This window comes from Anabrus simplex, chromosome 3 (genome assembly GCF_040414725.1).
Source record: "Anabrus simplex isolate iqAnaSimp1 chromosome 3, ASM4041472v1, whole genome shotgun sequence".
Classification (NCBI taxonomy): domain Eukaryota; kingdom Metazoa; phylum Arthropoda; class Insecta; order Orthoptera; family Tettigoniidae; genus Anabrus; species Anabrus simplex.
In genome coordinates this window covers 254,428,571-254,449,618 of record NC_090267.1, presented here as the reverse complement: position 1 = coordinate 254,449,618, position 21,048 = coordinate 254,428,571, and positions in this window count along the sequence as shown.

Genomic DNA, 21,048 nt, shown 5'->3' with positions numbered 1-21,048 from the left:
TGTATGTTTATTGATGATGCAAGTTATGCATTATGGTCAATGTGTATCTTGGATTTAGGTCCGAAACAGGGTGCTTTCGAAATTTCCTGCTTGTCAAATCGGTGATAGTGCAAATAGTTTTAGAGTTGAATAGATATCTAATATAGGTGCCACTCAGATCCGCATAGTGTTTCTGTAATAAAGTTACAGTATAAAGGAAACTATTAAAATAACTTATCTCGCAAGTACATGGCCATGGCAATAATATTTACCATAACTAAATCAGTCATTTTTGAGAAAGGATACATGTCCAGAAATATAACTTTTCAGGAGGAGCGAAAAACAGATTTAATATTCAGTCTTGCTATGTACGTTAAATGTAAGTGTTTTGACTGTTAGTGTTGACGGTACCGGCTAGGTTATTGATAAAATATGGAGTAAAGATGATGGACTTTATGGAAATAGGCGATTGAAAAATGGATATATGCCCTTTCTGTAATGATAGCTAAATGAAAAAGGTTTTGCAGCAAACGCGCATTGTTTACTCAGTAAGTTAGACACACTGTGTCATTGTTCTACAATAATAATCATTTGAATGACGACGTTCAATCAAAATCATCGTCAGTCACCCGAACAGTTGGCCACACAAGTATTTCGTTGAAGAAGTCTTTTGACTCCCCCGAAATATACACTTCTAGACGCTTTAGATCATTCTTCTTGTTGCCGTCAGTAGAAACTGGTTCTTCATAAGGTAGTTCGTTATGAAGCTGGACGTTGTTGTCTAGCTCCAAACGGAAGATGTGTTCAATAAGGCCGTTGATGAACGGTTTTGTTCGTACGGTTCCTCGATCATTGGCAGAGTTAAGTCAGTGCATGTATGATGGTGGATGGAAACAAGTGTTAAAGTTGGTAAGCGCTCCCCTTTTATCCGACAATACTCCCCTTTGCAAAATATCCGGCCACCATGCAGTAAAGTTCAAAATATCACAAGTCTCAACCAGAATTATGATGAGCTTGTCATGACGTTTAGGTGTCCGTAAGTCGATTTCACAAGATTACTTTACGTCATAAATTCGATCAATTTGTTTTATCAGATCTTATAATGATAGCAAAATCTCTATCACAGGCGTAGAATGGGTGCCCTTGAATAGAGAAGGAATTGTGGCATGTGCCTTATCCTAAATGACTTCCAAACAAACTCACATTAACGTTAAATATTAGCATGTTACTGGTCAGTTAAGTGTCGTTTAATTTGCGAAAGGGGCCGATGACATCGATGTTAGGCCCTTTAAACAATAAGCATCATCATCATCATTATCATCATCTTTTGTGAAAAGGTGCACCAGGACGAGAAGAATGTTAATCTGTAAGAATAAAAAGACGACAATTTTCACATGTGCCCTTTCTTAAATAATTGTTTCAATTGTATTCGCCTTGACTTCGAGAAACAATACAGTAATACACAAATATAAATCATGCAGGATATTTTTCGATCAAGGATTAATCCTTGCGGCAATGGGCAATGGACATGATAATGTTTATGTATTCATTTGAGTTAGTGCTTATTTTGTATCATTTCTCATCAACATCAAGAGGTAACAAACCTTTATTTTAGCCGATATTTGATCCTCATTCGACGTAGTTAGCTGCTCCGTCTCCTTTCCTTGTATGCCCATAAGTTTACAACACCATCCATTGCATGGACCGTACACGAACCTGAGCCAAATGCCGGAGCACTTAATGGGGCAGGGTGACTTGTACCATACATACATACATACATGCATACATACATACATACATACATACATACATACATACAGACAGACAGACAGACATACAGACATACAGACATACAAACAAATGTTTATACGAGAGGCTAGCAGTGCAGCTTTAAGTTGATGATTCAGAGTCTTCAGAATAGTGGAAAGACAGAGATGGAGAGCCCAGATACATCAGAGGTAACATGAAAATGGGATGAGAGACAGAAGATTTGCGCTAACCGAGCATGCTTGGAAATCTGCGTTATTGTGGTGTGTTTAGAAAGGTTGAATACTAACACTTTCCTCAACATCGAATACAAAACATATACAAAATCTATCATATTACTCATCTGGCTGGGATTTTTACAAGGAAACCAAAGGATTTGTCCGTTATCTGATCTTCAGATGTACTTTCCCTCTTATTCGATCTCTTATTGAGTCTAGTTTCCTGTTGGCTTTTACCCACAAATAGCTCTTATATTCGAACATTTTTGTAAAATATGCAAAAAAATTCGTAACTTTTCAGTCACAAAACATTCAGTAAATAGTTTTAGATGTGGATTTTAATTGTTCAGTTTATTTCCTGGTAGATTCGTCAAGGAAAATCAAAAGACACCTCGCTTAACTCTTCGTGACATATACAGGCCAGGTTACATCGGACGGTAAGGGTAAGTGAATTTCGACTATCCAAAACGTACCTTAATTTGGCGGCCACGTTGTGATGTCATGTTTATTAAGTCAGTTTCCAAGATCACATATTTTCCGCTTTAACATAACATAGATATCATTTCCATGTATATATTACTTTCTGAATTATTATTACTCTTTGTATTTCAAGAAAATTGTTACATCGATTTTTCACTGGAGATCCGTGGCCCAAATTTGAAGGAATTTTCATATCAATGTTATGAATTTTAAAAGTTCGTACATGGCTATATTCAAATCCCCTCAATGTGTATGTATATCCCTATTAGCATGCACGCCGCGACCTTTTGAATTGTGATGTTGTACAGTGGTGTGTCATTTAAACACTTCCAAACTGTACAGGTGCATGTTTTACTTCACCCATTATTTCCAAGATTTCTAGTTTTCTTACAAAAATTGCACTTTCTCTAGAAACATCCGTTCCTTTTTCACGAAGTTTTGCAAATCTTTCATAGTTGTGCACCAAACTGAACTTGAAAATTAGCAGTAAGTTAAATCATTTGAAGAAAATGTAATGCTTTAAACTCAACTAGTAGTGAAATATTTCAATAACGTAATATTTATTTAGAAACTAATCGTTTTGGGGTCAGAATGGTCCTCAAACGTTCAGTATATAGCAATACAAGTTAGACCTTTACCATGAGCATTTTCAGAGATAATTTACCATAAACAATTTTGTAACCCGATTGGGGAAAACATTATTAAAGAAAAAATCAAGATTTTATTTAAAAAATAAGTTACCAATTGATGCGTAAGAGCAATATTCATGGTAAAAGTACCTTAATATTTGGTACAGTTCCAGAGATAATAATTATTATGTCTCACAATGTTATAAATTTTCTATGGTGATCAGGGCTCTCTTAAAAGACATTCTATCTAAGGAATTTTACTATGGGAGGTAAAAAAATTGCAGGGAATTTTTATGTTTCGTGAAATCTTTGCCACGCCTCATCAGAATAGCCAGTTTCGCTTTTGAGTATATGGAGCAAGATCTTCGTAAACCGTGAAGATTCCCTGTATATCTTGTCTGTTAGTCTGAGTTTTGAAATCTGAACAGTAAAGGAGATATTTGAGAGTCTGTTTTCTCTTTCCTCAACGGCAGTGAAGACGTGGAAGTACAACATTGGTATGGGGGATCTAGGGCACAGGTAACCCTTCTATTCGGGGCAAGCATAACAGGAACTGCTGCTTTGTGTGGCGAACTGGGATCTTCAAATGTTAAAGGAGGAAACATGAACTGAATACTGGAAGGCAGCCCCTCGAACAGGCTGGCTTGGTAAACTAATAACCCACTCGGGCAAAATTACTTATTCAGAGACAACAAAGAGACGGGCAGATAAACAGGAATAGACCCGGCGAAGATAGGAAGCGTTGCCTCTCAGAAAAGCATACGCGAGGTGGCTGAAGGACTCCGACGCCTAACATTTTAAGGAGTGTCAAGAAAGGAGAAATCTATATGTGAATTTACCCCTTAACTACTGCTGTACTCAGTACTAATTCAACTTGTGCTCAGTTTAGTTTTCCTCTAATTACGAGGAATGTTTACACACGAAACAAATAAGAAGATATAATATACAATCTGTGCTCGTGATTCAAGGTCTATTTATCCATGTATCTATTTTTAAAAATTAATTACCTGTCATTCTTGTTGTTTGTACTTTCCTCACCTTTTTACAGTTATTTAGGTTCTCTTATTCATGTGGACAAAGCTCAGTTTTACGGCCTCTCCTGACGTCCACTTTTCTATGTCGAATGGTGTGCTGATTATTACTACTTGATTCCGAGGTGGTTGATAGCATGGCATATTGTGTGCAGATGATGAGGTGTATACCATCCTTTTGCGCTCTATGTCGGATATGTTCGTATATCACGGGTGTACTGCTGTGTTTGTTCGTCGAAACTCTTCCGACAGATGTTTTTTCCAACAATAATAGCTCCCGCTGTTGATAAGTGGAAGAATTTCGACTCCGGATTTAAAGATTTCAGGTTCAAACCTGATAGAGTTAGGCGGATTATTGCAGTACGAGAAAGGTATATTCGGCATGCATAAACACATTTGTGGTTAACTCGACACAATCAAATAAAAAGACAGCCTCAAGATCAACCAAGACAGAAACAGTTTACTCTACGATCTGGTAAAGTAAAGCAGAATGACAAATTCGACTAACAGCATAGCATCACTAGCTGAGGCCATAGGTTTTATTATTATTATTATTATTATTATTATTATTATCATTATTATTTATTATTATTATTATTATTATTATTATTATTATTATTATTATTATTATTATTATTTTATTTGATGATATTTACTAATTGTATTAACTTCAATACGAGTTAAGTGTGATGTGAATATTTTATACATTTACTGTATTAAGTAAATATATATTTTCCTTCAAATTCTTTGGTCGTTTTCTCGCCATTTTATGTCACGTTTTGAAGAATTTTAGGTAATTTCTGGACATTTAATGGTCATTAAAATCCTGGCCCTGATCATCACCAACACCATCATCACCACCTCTACCTCAACGAGGGAGATAACGGTGCTCCCTTAAAATCAATCACCAGAACCACTACTACATGAAAGAGGTGTGGAAGTGTTCTTAGTATTTCCCTTAGCAAACATAATGGGCAACCACCACCACCATCGCGACCACCATCTCTGTGAAGAGGAAGGAATTATTTTAATTAACCCCTCGAAACCAAAATCACCATCAATTTCACTAACTCAGTGAGGTGAGGAATTGATTATGCTCCTTGTATTTCTTCTGGAAACAAATACTGCTTAACCAACTATCTAAATGAGTTGAAAAATTATAGCACTCATTGTATTTCTCCTTAAAAATGAATCACCGCCACCATTACTACCTGTACGAGGTGGGAAATTGATGGTGTTCGTTGTACTTTTCCTTGAATAAAATCACCAACACCACCGCTGTTTGAATGTGTTGCAGAAATGGTAATGAGCCTTGGAACAATCATCACAGCTAACACTATTTTATGAAACTGGAGTGAGTGAGGAATGTAATCAAATTATCGTTTTATGTTCAAACACTAATCACTACTGCCGCATTCACCACAAACATTTGAGAAATATTTGAGGAAGGATGAAAATTTGAGTATAATGAACCTATCCTACAAATTCAATACGGATAAACATACGTTTGCTATGGTAGACAAAGAATGCTGAGGAACCCAAGAGTATTAAGCCTCTTAGCGACATTAGCAGCGAGAGACATATTACTAGAGTAACATCTTACGACTGGGTAGGCTGCGGTATTGCTTTCTGCAAATTGTGAGGAAATGCGGAGCCCGAATATCTCTCTGCGTGTTGATGCTTTGATACGTTTAAGGCATACATGAGTTCTGAATACTTTGCGCTAAATGTTTAGAGGGATTGGCTTAATTTATGCTTCCGGAGAAGAGATAACTAATAGCAGCACAGTAGGTATGTACTCATGTAAATTGGGCTTGCTCATCAACACTCCTCCGAAAACGCCAGACTCTGCAGTAATCGAACACATTAACAGAATCACTCGCTCAGCACGGAATATATCATATCCGATGAAAAATTGTGGATTTATTACTTTATCACATCTTCGTCTGAAGGAAATAATAGATGAAAGAGGAGAAACAATTTTCCTTCATTTCAACGTTTCATCAAAATCGATCGAAGGATAATTTTGTTTACCATATTAATCCAAAGATAAGCCGAAAATTAAATCAAAACTATCAGTTTCCAAGAAATCAGATTTGAATCCTATTGGTAATATTGGGGAACTGTGCAATACCTGGTAACTTATCTCCTGTCAGCCTGTTAAACTACCTACCTTGTCAGCCACTGCATCAATTAGCACGTCCAAGGCCTTAGCCAGGAAATATTTCTTTTCCTAGAAAACGTACGTCTAACCACATTATCTCTGAAAAGTTTTAGACGTAAATTATCTTTGGATAGCTAAACTTCTTCTTCCATTGCCCACGACTTCAGGCTTAACAAATTGTCTCTCACAGAATTAATATCTATAACGATTCTTGGATTTGCTTCGTTAATGAGTAGAAAAATCAGTTTTGTCTCTGAACCTCCCAGCTGCAGCGTGTTCGACGAGCGAGTACTCCGGGTTGCATGCTCAAAAGGTTCCTATACATGTAAAAGCGCTTTCTGTGAAATGGAAACATAATTGAAATTAGCATTTCTGTAAGAAATTAAACCTTAAATCCTGCATGTAAGACCAATTGTTTCCAAGTTATTTCATGTATCATTAAAAATAATGTGCCGAAATACGGAAAATAATTCGTTCTGGAAAATGTTCCGAACAGAGAATAAAATATACATGAATATTTTTGTAGAAAATTCAGTTCTAAGTACTGTTGGAAGATGAGAAGAATGCACATGTCCGGTGAGGCAAGGGACGAAGGGGTTTTCACTAGCAGAGCTAGTGACGCAATGGTTACCATAGCAACTCCGCTACTATCCAGGCGAATTCATATAATTTTTACTGGCAGCTCATCGCTCTTGTCAGTTGTAATCCAGCAAAATGCAAAGTGTCAGTCAATGTTTTCGTGTAGCAGATACGAGCAGATAAGAGCCGATCTGTCTGGGAAGAACAGGAAGTTCGTTCTTGTAAGCCACATTCCTCATTCTTGCATTCTTGCATTCTTCTCATCTCTACACAGTAGAACTGATGGATTGCACTTTTAATAGGGCTAACAGTCAAGGCAGGATACCTTTACTTGTGCTTACACTACCTGCTCGCTTCATAAGCTAGCACTCTACTAAACATAAGACAATCAATATAAATAAAGTTGTAGGGGGTCCGCTGTCTATAATTACCTTTGTTTGGCCATTTTTCAGATTTTTAACGGATTTAGGTGAACACAAGACCGTATCCGTGGTTTCTAGCTTTCGTGCCCGTTTGTCCGTCTGTCTGTTTGTCCGCCTGTTCCACCATCACGCGAAATGGCTGGATAGATTTCAAACAAACTCCATATTTTAAAGTATACTCATCCAGAGGAAGATCTAGATATGCATATAATTTAACAATCACTGAATAGACTGGGAGGTTTATAGAGAAACCACAACACTTTTCTATTTTCTCTTATACTATTGATTTTCTGTAAAATCCGTGGACCGTATGTGGAACGTTCCTTCATATTAAACAGCATTCGTCATGCACATATTGTCGGTTGGTCACTGGACACACTTTTCTTTGAGAGAAAATTCCATGTTGTTCAAATGTATAACATTTTGGTCCCGGAAAATATCAGAATATGCAGGTAATTTTAATGACGGTGCAGATCTCCATTTCCGCGTAACTACTTTCTTAACAGTAAGTCATTTCACTAAGCAGATTACACAATCCCTGCTCAATTTTGAGAGATCCTCAATTTTGGTCCTAATACTTATTGTCGTATCTCGATTCTCTATACGGTAGATGGCGCTACATTTCTCGATTATAATCAAATTCTCTAACTCGACTGTGAATGTTATTAGGAAAAGGGGCCTGACATTATAATGGAAACTCTCCATCACTGTTGTGAATGGCAGTTGGCATTTTGAATGGTAGTAGAAAATGTGGCCTGCCATTATCATCGAAACTTCCCCCAACGCACACCTTACATCGGAAACAATGTATGGGGTGCTCCCCGTTTTATTTCTCGGATAACGCTAAGAGACATGCAATATCTTACTCACTACGTGTACAGTAATTTACGTAGAAATGTGTATACAAGGTAGAATACCGTAGCGAAGCACGGACATATTTGCTCGTTTTGAATAGTACATCTTTTCATGGGCAAGGAATTATTCAAATCGTTGAATTTCTCCTACTGCTATGTACGGCACATAAACTCGCTAACTCATATTGATGTAGGTTTGGTTCGCGATATGTTGACGTAAATCATATGGGAACGTTCTTACCAAAATGTCCCTTACGTTATCAATATTTAGAAATCACATTGTTAATGTTGTCCGTCTCATTACAAGATAGTAGGTTCAATTCGGATTGGGGATATTTAAATGTGACAGCTGCCGATATGCTAAGGAGAGAACCTAATAAAATTTATATTATCTGATTTTTTAATGTTTTTTTACACGAAATTTTCGTCATTGAATATTATGGCTCTAATCGAGACAACGTTGAGTTCTATTATAAACAGACGAAATTACGTAAAACTGGTCGGTTTTCATTAATTTTATTATATTGAATCTTAGTTATAGAGCGTACCGAATTTTTAGGTACGAATATTAGTGTTCTGTTTTCTGGGCACCACTCAAATTTTAACACACATTTATTAATAGGTAGTATTGCAATATAATTTTCATAATTTAACTCGAAATATTTCTGGACGTTCCCAGTTATAAAATGAATATTCCAAAATATGAATGTTATAATGGATGCATATGTGTGACAAATTTTTTGGTAGTTAGAACATAACTCTTGCGTAGGGAGTATTTTGAGTTGTAGAAAAAGTAACCTTCGTGTATTTTGAACTGAAATAATGTATTTCTTTAACGTTAATTTTTTATTCAAAACTAAAATTTCCGAAGTCTATACCTCACCCCATTTCTTTACAAAACCCAAGTGACTACGTTTTCTTCGTTCGCTTTTTCTATATTTCGCCCTTAGCATTTCTCTAGCGAGTATGATTAGGATGCATTTTACATAGTTTATCGTATTATAACTTTTAAATCTTTCAAAACCATAGGTGTCATTTAAATTCTCCACGGATACTTAGAAAATGTACCCACATGAATAAAATATCACCACGTACCGCATTTCAGAGCATTAACTAGCAGTAAAACATAATATTTTGTTTTCGAGCCCAATATTTCAGTATAAATATAGTGTGTTTGTCATGTTATGACTGTGAATACTACAGTCACGCAGCCTGCTTTCATAAACATTGTTTTAGGAAAATGAAATGTCGTATGGCTTTTAGTGCCGGGATATCCTAGGACGGGTTCGGCTCGCCAGGTGCAGGTCTTTCTATTTGACTCCCGGAGGCGACCTGCGCGTCGTGATGAGGATGAAATGATGAAGACAACACATACACCCAGCCCCCGTGTCATTGGAATCAACCAACTAAGGTTAAAATCCCCGACCCGGCCGGGAATCGAACCCGGGACCCTCTGAACCGAAGGCCAGTAGGCTGACCGTTCAGCCAATGAGTCATTGTTTTAGGGGTTGCAGTTGACTGCTAAGTGTCACACTTCACACCAATTACTTTAGTCCCTTGCTTGTGATGGAACGAAATTTAGTGTTATACTATCGGTGGATAAGTTATGTCTTTAAAAACAATTTGTTAATATGTGTTATTGAGCCATCAAAACTTTATTTTCTTCATTATATATGTAACTATATATATTTCCATTCTATAGGAAGACGTAAAATGCGATCCAAATTCATTCTCAATTTTAATTTTAATGACATATTTAGTGAAAGGATTTAACGTTTAAAAAGGCAAAATTCTGCTGGTGTGCAACATACAGTGCAAACATATATCAGTGTAATACTTCTTCTTTCAGTCATTATGTATTTTTAGATTAACATAATTAAAAAAGTAACTCTGTATTTGTTAAAAGAAAGTATTTGCAGAATTTAGAACAGAATGTTTTTCCACATAGAATGATTTCAGCCAACCCGCAATGGACATCCTGGGAAAAGAATATACCACACTAGGGTTACAGAAATTTCAAGTAGGAAACCTTACCTCAGTTGGCTTTGCAGTATACCACAATAGACATCTCCAGGTTCTTAGTTGTAAAGGATCGCACCGGAGGTGTTGGCCGTGCGGTTAGGGGCGCGCGTCTGTCGGCTTAAATCCGGGAGATAGTGGGCTCGAACCCCACTGTCGATAGCCCTGAAGATGGTTTTCCGTGGTTTCCAATTTTCACACCAGACAACTGGGGCTGTACCCTTTTATAAAACCACGGCCGCTTCTTTCCTATTCCCTAGGCCTTTCCTATCCGATCGTCGCCGTAAGACCTACCTGTGTCAATGCGACGTAAAGCAAATAGCAAAAAAAAAAAAAATATATAAAGGGTCGTCGGTCTTTAGAAAACACGTCGCGAAACATCGAGAAATGTCTCTCTACATCAACGGATGCTAAGGGTCATACTTGAAGCAAGTGAGATCTTCCTCTTCAAAAACTCTTACCCCTGTTTTTTCAAGCACTAGTTTCACTTTTCATTTCGTTTACATTTCATGTTCTCTCTCATCAGACATGGTTAATAAATGTGTATATACTAGAGAACAGGTGTGTGAGAAGTGACGGATGAACTAATCATTATTCGAATGAGCACTAAAAATGTAGTCAAAGAAAGGTTAAGGTGCAAAAAAGCCGTTAAGACCTAACACGTCGCTAAAAATTGACCATTAAGCCAAGAAACGCCGAGAAAGGCAATAGAAGACTAATGAATCCCACCACTTTCTGGCCTACAATGACCCAGAATGAGCATGTATTATGTTGGGCCTCGTCTTCAGACACTTGTTTAATAAAAGACTTTCCCTCAACTTCAGAGTCCTATATATATATATATATATATATATATATATATATATACGATATATTATATTACTGCCAGCCAGGACAATATTCTGATATCTCAGCGTATCTAAAATCTTTTGCATAGCTTATTTCTTCTATATTTACTGAGAAACAGTCCTTTAGCATATAATTTCATGTCTGAAGTGGTAGGTAAACGACCACAAAGTGCCTTCGGCTACAGTGCGTGCTCTTGGCTGTTAACCAAGTAGAAATCTGCGTATATAGCTGGTCACAGTGGAAATGGTGTGCTTATCGAACAATGAGCTCGGAACAATGCAGGTACCCAGTGGAGGGCTCTGTTTGTGCTTCATGGTGTGTTATCCTTTAGATGTGCACTGAAGCTAAGAGGGCAGAAAACATTAATGACTCTCTGGAACAGTTATAACGTTATTTTCCAGGTTGTTCTGCTCTCTGCAGCTTATGATAGTGTTGCAGTTAATGTTTCCACAACATTTACCCTCGAAGTCTCCAGCAACCACATAAGCCACATAAGATTCTTGTTGTTTATGGTTGAATCCTATACAACTACTGGAAATACCGCAGCAAAACTTTGTTTAATACCGGGTGATCGGAAAGTATAGTAAACCAAACCTAGGCTACAGCCTTCGTACTGAATGCCCTCCTTCAGATTGACAGATATTTCCGTTATTAAAGTCAATACACCAGATGGTGTAAACTTATGAATAACGATGAAAGGGAATCATAATCTACCTTGACCCGTTTGATGCAAGAGAATGCATATTGATTTAGTCAAGAGGAGATTTTGGCTTCTATGTTATCAGTATTATACAGGATGATGTGAAAGCTGCTTTTCCGATGATATTCGTTACAACATCTAGAACATCATGAAGGGAACAGCAATGCTTTCCCTGTGTCAATTAGAAATTGGATTTTGTTTACTATCCTTTCCTTATGGTAGAAGCTCCTGGCACATAATTCAGCACCATAACTCTCACTGAAGCCCAGTTCCATTCCCGGTAAGGCATAATGTTGCAGTACGATATGTATTTTGGCATGGGGTACAGCAAATTTCTTACTTTCATTGAACTGTCTCTGTCTCATCCTTTGCTTTGCCAATGTAAAAGTGACTGCAGTATGAGCGATGCTAGTAACACCATTTCCTAAGCAGCCAGTACTTGTTAAGAATCGTGTGAATGTGATCATAGGGTCCGTAGATGTGTGCACTTCAGTGGGCTTGGCATATTGATATGTAATAACATCTGTTAATTCAGTGAGGAAATTCGGGCTGTAGACTCAACATACGCACAGATACATGCTAAGTTGCTATCCAAAAATATTTCGTACTAGCGAATGTACCCGTGCTTCGCTACGGTATTCTACATTGTATTCGAATATCGAAGTAAATAGTGTACATGCAGTAAATAAGATAGTTTTAAAATTGCATGTCTCTTAGCGTTATCCGAGAAAGAGCATGGGGAGGTCCCCGTACGTTTCCAATGTAAAGTGTTTGTTACGGATTTGTGATATAACGGCAGGCTCACTTGCCTACTGGCATTCACAATCAGGTTGGGAAGTTTACATTATAATTGCAGGCCCCATTGCCTACTATGCGGACAGAATCGATTTGGGGAGTTTTCGTTAAAATGGCAGCCCCCCTTTCCTACCTCCAGACAGATTACAGTTTTTATTATAATAGCAGGCAATTACCCTACTATCACTCGAAATTGAGTTGTGCAGTTATCATTATAATGACAGGCCCCTTTTCCTACTGCCAGCCAGCGTACTGCCAGTCACACCAAGTTGGTGAGTTTCCATCAAAATAGCAGGCCACTATGCCTAATGCCAGTCACATTTTAGATGAGTACATTTCTTTATAATGGCGGGCACCCTTGCCTACTGCCAAACACAATCGGGTAGGGGAGTTTTAAACAAAACTGCATGCTCACTTACCTTCTGCAAGTCAAATCGAGAAGGGAACTATTCATTACAATTGTAGGCCTTCCTTACTAATGACAGTTACACAGGAGTTGGAGAAGGAACCCTTTCCTACTGCCAGTCAAAGTCGGTGTGGGGAGTACTGATTACAATAGCAGACCGACCCTTTCTCGATCGCTAAATCGACATCAGTGAATATATATAGATCGACATACGAAAGTATATGCGTGTTTACAATATTGAAGACCTTCATTTACAGATTAACTGCTACTAAACGTACGTCATATCGACAAAGGATTATACCATAAGACACGCCGGATTTAGTGGCCTAAATGGCTGGTCCAATGATATGTCATCTATTCTTGGGTCAGATTTAGAAACGTGGAACAGGGTAAAGGTTTTGTAAGATCATCTCACATTACATTACTTTTCGGATAATAATGTGACAGCTACATACGTAGCATTTGGCTCACATATGGCTACTGAGTGGGCCAATTTTCGTGAAGAGTTTGATGATTCTGTATTTCATATAAGTAATTGAAAGTATGAATAATGCATGTGAAAATTCCAAATTGACTTAACATCGATTAATAGAGAAAAATCAAACGTAAAAGGGATACAGATACGGCATAAAGTCATAAGACCAAGGTTGTAGATCATTCCAAATTGAACGGAGATTGTGCAATCCGTTACGTGATAGGAATTTCCGAAGGTCTGCACCATCATTAAAATTGCCTGCATATTTCGATATTCTTCGGGGATAAAAAATGAAAAATTTAATGATATAGGATTTTTCATTCGTTACAGGCTAAAACGTATAATTTTGTCAAATTTCAATTATCTTCTTATTCTTCTGGCAGATTATGCCACAATGTGGATTTTGGGCGAGGCGGGTAAAAATTAGGACTTTCAGGAAATCAAAAATTATGGAGATTGTTATTATTACCCCTTAAACGGAAAGCTGTACGAAAATTTCGCCAAAATAGTCAGTGTAGAGGTACACAGTCGTTACGATTTGATTTATATAGATAAGGAATCTGCTCCATGTAAAACACCTTTTGGGCTATGTCCGCTGGACTTAACCTGCAAAAGTGACCATTCATGATATCTCCCTTATTAATCCTCCTGACGAAAAAATGCACATGAAAAAAAAGGTTTAGAGGTGGAATTCCATCAGGTTTGGTCGATTTCCAGTCAGGTTGGTCTTGTTCTGTATATATTGTGGAAGAGTAAAATCACCATTTCGGTTCCTTATAAACCGCCAGTCCATTCCGGAACATGAAATGTTATTTACGTTTAAAACCTACCTTTGGACAGGTGGATGCTAAATATAAATTTTGTTTCGAATGTCTTCAGTAGTTTTCAAGTTGTAAGGAATACGCTTTACACGCACCCGCTCGTGAGTTAAGTCCGATGGGACTTGTACAGAAAAACGGTCCTTTAATGATATCTCCCTTATTGATCCTCGTATCGAAATGATGCACATGAGAAAAAAAGGTTTAGACATTAATTTCTACCAAGGTAGGTAGACTTCCATAAACTTTTGTTGTGTATATTTTTTGGAAGTGCAAAATCACTGTTTCGGTTTCGTATAAACCCCCAGTTAGTTCAGGGATTTAGAAACAATATTTGCCCTGAAACCTATCAAGGACAGGTGTATTCTAAATACGAATCTTGGTGGAAATGCATCCAGTAGTTTCTAGCATTCACGTACATACGGCGTAATTAAGGAAGAAAATAATACAGTTAAGAATGTTGAAACTAATAGAAAATGGATTATAACTGAGGACAGCCGGATAACGACAAATAAATAAATGCCGTGAGTTATGGATATAATAAAGCGCTAACAGAGGAGAAATTTAGGTTCAGTGATTCTTAGGTAAACAAATATGAAGATGACTAATGGTGTTATTACTTAATCTATTCGAGGGCGGTTATAACCTCCAACGATATTCCGCCAATATCCCGCAGATGAGCCGATTGATGCCTCTCTTGCCATCTACCCAAGGAACAACCACGAATTTAAAAGCATGATGAGGAAAATGGCAATACGTTACTTCCCTACTGGCATGCAGTCAGAGACGTTGCCATGGTAACCTGTAGGTTCGTTGTCGGTCTGTCGGTCACTAAATGCAGAGCATGATACCAGCAGAAAATTGTAAATTTCTCCGTCATGTGAAGAGTAAGGTAAATTATGAACATAACGAAAGTTGTTTATAATGAAGAGACGTTTCACGTACGGTAAACGAAGTTTACAGAAAATCAATAGTATAAGAGAAAATAGAGGAAAACCACTGTGGTTTTCCTATAAACACCCCGTCTATTCAAAGATTTTAAAATTATATGCATATCGGAACCTTTCCTGGGATGAGTATACTCTAAATATGAAGTTTGGCTGAGATCTATCCAGCCGTTTCGACGTGATGGTGGGAAAACCACTCTGGTTTTCCTATAAACCCCCCGTCTATTCAAGGATTTTAAAATGATATGCATATCGAAACCTTCCCCGGGATGAGTATACTCTAAATATGAAATTTAGTTGAGATCCATCCAGCCGTTTCGACGTGATGGTGGAAAAACCATTCTGGTTTTCCTATAAACCCCCCGTGTATTCAAGGATTTTAAAATGATATGCATATCGAAACCTTCCCCGGGATGAGTATACTCTAAATATGAAGTTTGGTTGAGATATATCCAGCCGTTTCGACGTGATGGTGGAAAAACCATTCTGGTTTTCCTATCAACCCCCTGTCTATTCAAGGATTTTAAAATGATATGCATATCAAAACCTTCTCCGGGATGAGTATACCCTAAATATGAAGTTTGGTTGAGATCTATCCAGCCGTTTCGACGTGATGGTGGAACAGACAAACAGACAGACAAACAGAAACAATTTTATTTATATAGATAGATTTTTAAACTCGTTCTTCACCCCCTTTCCATCCCCGCCCAAAGGAGTCCTATGAGTGCCTTACACAACAGTATATTTTTTTCCCAGATATTAAGTCTTATTTGTACCTATTTTGGTTGACAGCTATGCCCAAACGTACATGCATAATCTCACTGCTCTAGAATCCTGGAGCTGACGTTGCCATGGTTACGGCAGTTCATTTCTTTATCCGATTCCTAGAGCAGGGGTAGTGTGGTGCCAATATCTCCGTAACGGTTGGTTTTAGGGCCTTAAAACATGGTTTTCGGGCCCGTAGGGCTTACCGAGTTTTGTTCTTTGCGTCAAGAGGATTAAATTGAGCTTTGTCTCGTCCTTATACGACAAATTCGATATTTTGCCTATAATAGTATAAGAGAAAATGGAGGAAAACCGTTTTTCCTATAAAACCCCCGTCTTTTCAAAGATTTTAAAATGATATGCATATCGAAACCTTCTCCGGGGTCAGTATACTCTAAATATGAAGTTTGGTTGAGATCTATCCAGCCGTTTCGACGTGATGGTGGAACAGACAAACAGACAGACAAACAGACAAACAGAAACAATTTTATTTATATAGATAAACGTATCAGTCATAGTGAAAAGGATCAAAATTTCCTTTCTTGCACTAATATGTTAGTGTCTTTTCTCTTCTATCCTTTGCAATGAATGTTCATGATAGGTCATTATGCCTTTCAGCGTTCAGTCTGCAAGTCTCTGTGAATTAACCCCACACCACCACAGTCCTCTATTTACAGCTAGTTCTATGGTTTCCTTAAGGTCACCTTTGTCAGTAAGAATAAGTCTTGGATATAAAATTAGAACCAGGGCTCTTGTAGAAGATAATAAGGAAGTTACAAACGGAGCCGCATTCGCAAATGCTCTGCACTTCCAACAGAACCAATATCTTTCCTTCCGTACTAATTTGTAGGAAGCTTCGGTTCTATTCGTTTCCAGCAAAAGGAGTTATTGGCTCAAAATTTATCATACGGACTTGTACCGGATGATTAATCAGTTATACATCGGAACGCACACGTAATATTTCGTAGTATCCTCTGAGTATGAGTAGAATACTTCCATGACATCATCTTCCTGCCGTACACGGTGACTACGGAGGGGAACTCCCAGAACGTCTCAACTTGAGAACTTGGGTTGGCGACATTGCGGCCCCCAGCTGTTTACACTCGCCTATGATATCCTTCTCACTTTCATATTTCCTCTCTGATATTCCTTGAACTGTTTCTTTATGTGACTCCGACAGTGTTAGGTTTGTGAGGCTGAGGGAATCTTCCTATTTCATGTCCTCATTGGCTCTTTCCTTTTGTCTTGTCCATACTTTAACCCATCGAGTGTCTTGACCCTTCCATTGTTTACTTCTCATTGGTGTAAAGAAGAATAGTTACTTAGTTTTACATGTGCATGTCAGTATCGGTACTTACATACGATGCATTAAGAGTAACTTGTTTGTATCAATGATCACAGCACTGGGAATTGAAGTGAAGAGTTCGCATGTTTGCATATTATTTCCCTTTATTTTCCCCAACGAGAGAATTTTGACTTTTAAAATTTAGCACTAAAAATTATACGAGATGGTCAAAATCGTATAGGCAGGAACTTACTCGAAACGATGCTCAGCGCAATATGAGTCTATTCTCTCGCACTGAATGTAGAGGTTTCTCTTTAACTCTTCTTCGACACAAAAAAATCAACAAATTACCTGACTAGATATATGGAACCAGCCGTTGTACAGGGTGGTTAAAGATTTATAAATTGGAACTTACTTGAAACAATATTCTGATTCTGTGAACGGAACCAAGACCTTACTAATTCGTAAGAAATTGTATTCTTCTCCTCACAGGAAGTAGCTCCTATTCGAAGTTTACAATAACATATTTTAACATCAGACGGTACTTATTTGAATCCCTAATACACCGTTATTGACACTAAATCCTCCTTCGCCCCGTCCATTTCCATTGGAGATTAGGATAATCTTTCCTGATACTTGTTAGGACAGTAGAGGTTGACGAAAATGTATACGCCGGTGCTTATTTTTAAATATACCGAGGACACTAACAATCCAGCTTAAAATCTCCGAAGGATCAGATTTCTTCCACTTACTCCTCTGATTATGAGTTGCCCAGTTGTACTCCCTCTTAAAGCAATAATCATTTCCAGCATTACGTAATACTGAGCTATCTGCCAGAGTAAAATGGAACGTCAGAACTGACACGTGAGCAGCCTAGATTGCGTTAAAGGGAAGAGCCAAGGAGGACATAAAATAGGAAGACTGCCTCAGCATCACAAACCTAACACTGTTGGGGTCACATAGAACAAAAGTTCAAGGAATATCAGAGAGGATATATGAAAGTGAGAAGGTTATTATTATTATTATTATTATTATTATTATTATTATTATTATTATTATTATTATTATTTCTTGTTTCGTTTCGGCCAACTAAGGACCACGTCATTTCAACTGTTTCCCTTGAGCTTTAATGTTGGTCCAGTATTCTTTCATTCGTATACGGTGTTGCTCTTTTCGCTCTTCCGTCCATGCCTTTCCAGTTTTCATCTTCGGCTTTGGTAGGAAACACTGATGTTCTTGGAGTTTTTTCTTAAGTGGGACACGCTTCTGGATATCTTCAAATGAGATCCCAATCTCCTGCAGATCTTTCTGTACCTCACTGAACCATGTCACCTTTGCGTTTTTCTCTTAGAGGAAAGTGAAAATGCGGTTGGTGTTAACCGTGTTGAATTCATTCGCGCCATGTGTCCATAAAAATTAATCCTCCTTTTTCGCATCAGATCAGTTATTTTCTCCACATTATTATTATTATTATTATTATTATTATTATTATTATTATTATTATTATTATTATTATTATTATTATTATTATTATCATCATGAGTCGGGATGAGTTTATGTTTTTACTATGTTCGTAACGCTAATAACGCCTTTGCTGTTAGTGTAATATAAATAATGTGTGATCTAAGGCTATAAATCAGACAGAGAGAGGACGTCATCACCACCTTCAGTGCTAGCGAGCGGGCATCGAGACACAGTCGTTTACTCGAGTGAGGCAGCAGCGGACACGTGTAACTAGACTGCGATGTTGGCTTGTGCATTATAGTGTGAAAGAATGCGACGAAATTCTAAAATACACTTATTATTTCTCCTTTAATGTTACGAGCAGAAGATATGTGGCTAGTATAATTGCAAGAATAAGAGTTGGTTAATTATAAAGATTAATAAAAGGTTAGGTTGTCGAATTGTTTATGATGAAGATATATTCAATTATTTCTTTACTTATATATCAAATATTGAGTATATATCAAATATAATCGGTATAATAACAGTTTGTATTACTTTTGCTGATATTGAAAATATTGCGTTTGGAATAAATTGATTTTAGGTGCCTCTAATATTCCATACGTTCATTCCAAAGGTTTCCTCCTTGAATAAATTTAATGGTTCTTATTTTGAGAAATCGGTTATTATTGAGGAAAAACAAAACAATCGAGTTTTCGAGGGGGAATTCCAAAACCACTGCAGATTGAATTTTATATAACACCCCTAAGTTGTATTCTTCCTCAATAAGGAACTTAAAACCAAAATAAGATCCATTAAATTAATTCAAAGTGGCAGGGTTTGAAACGAGCGCATAGTATACAAGATGTTAACATTATTGTTAGGTTAATTTATTCAAATTTGAACAACAGTTATCTAAATGCAACAGGCCGGCACTCTTAACGTTAACATCAATACAGTGCCTGCTCCAAAATATCAGGTGGCAAATCAATCTGTTATGACATTTTTGGGCATTGAGTTGAGGCTGCCAGCTATAAACCAATACAGAAAACATCCCTTGGCGCTACAGCTGGGATGCGCCTTGGCCTATCAAGCTATAGTTGTTCAGTCTGAAGACCTGCAGATTAGTAGATGCCGGATGGTCAGAACAAAGACCTCCTCACCCCCTTGGCCTTTATTCTTGTATTCCTAGACCGAAATTACTGTATCACTGTCAGATAGATCCATGATTTATGTAGGCAAAATGGACCTTGAACCGGATCACAGATCTAGGTAAACATTTCTGACCTGGCTGGGAGCTGAATCCAACTACTCCCCGTCGTGAGGACAGCACAATTTCTGTAGTAAATATTGTTTACTATCATTTCCTGACCTAATATGCATATGATAAATAACTAAACGACGTATATCAGGACTGAACAAGGCATACCGGGAAGGGATTAGAAGACGACAAACGTGCCTTCCAATAGGTCTGACTTCTTGCCTGAATCATATTGATCTTGGAGTTTGGAGCTGAAGGTTTTATGTTACTTAGAGTTACTGCTTTTTTAATTAATATGGAGATCTCTATGTACCATCGCTATATAAAATGTCTTCTTAATGACCAAGAAAACAGCGATCATACACAACTGAAGTGAACAATATTCGATAGCTCGTCAGATATATAAAGACGGGTTACATGCATGGCGCAACATGCGTTGATATAAAAAGTGCCAAGCTCATCCAATATTTTCCTAACAAGTACCTGTCGAATCTTTATCCAGTTACAACCATCCGTGCGTTATCTCGAAATGCTGAGGAAACGTTCTACTTATAGCCTATCTGAGACAGGGGACAGATCGGTGAAATCCATCACTAAAACTACTCATCCAGAATGAAATGGCAAGGAAAATAAAGCCCCTCCAAATTCTTTCTCTGATATTTATCTCAATTTCCCAGCAGCCTGTTCGAAATCTGTCCTTTCCACTGATCCCTTCCCAGGCACTCCAGTCGAACGCATGTTTCAATTTTACAACAACAACAATATTTAACTCTTGAAGCCAGTCCAAATGATAATCCACTGCTACACTGGGGCGAAACGCTGGTAATTTCACTGAAAAGACCTATACAGCTTACATATTTTCAACATTTCAATCGATGAAATTAAATTATTGTTTCCTTCTGGGAACTTCATTTTTGAAACAACATCAATGATAACAGTATTAATACATATTATATTTAGTCCGACTCTGTGGTGTAGTGGTTAGTGTGATTAGCTGCCACACCCGGAGGCCCAGGTTTGATGCCCGGCTCTGCCACGAAATTTGAAATGTGGTACGTGTACTGGAACCGAGTCCACTCAGCCTCGGGAGGCCCCATCTCGGCCATCCTCGAAGTGGTTTTCTGTGTTTTTTCACTTCTCCTCCAGGCAAATGGTACCTAAG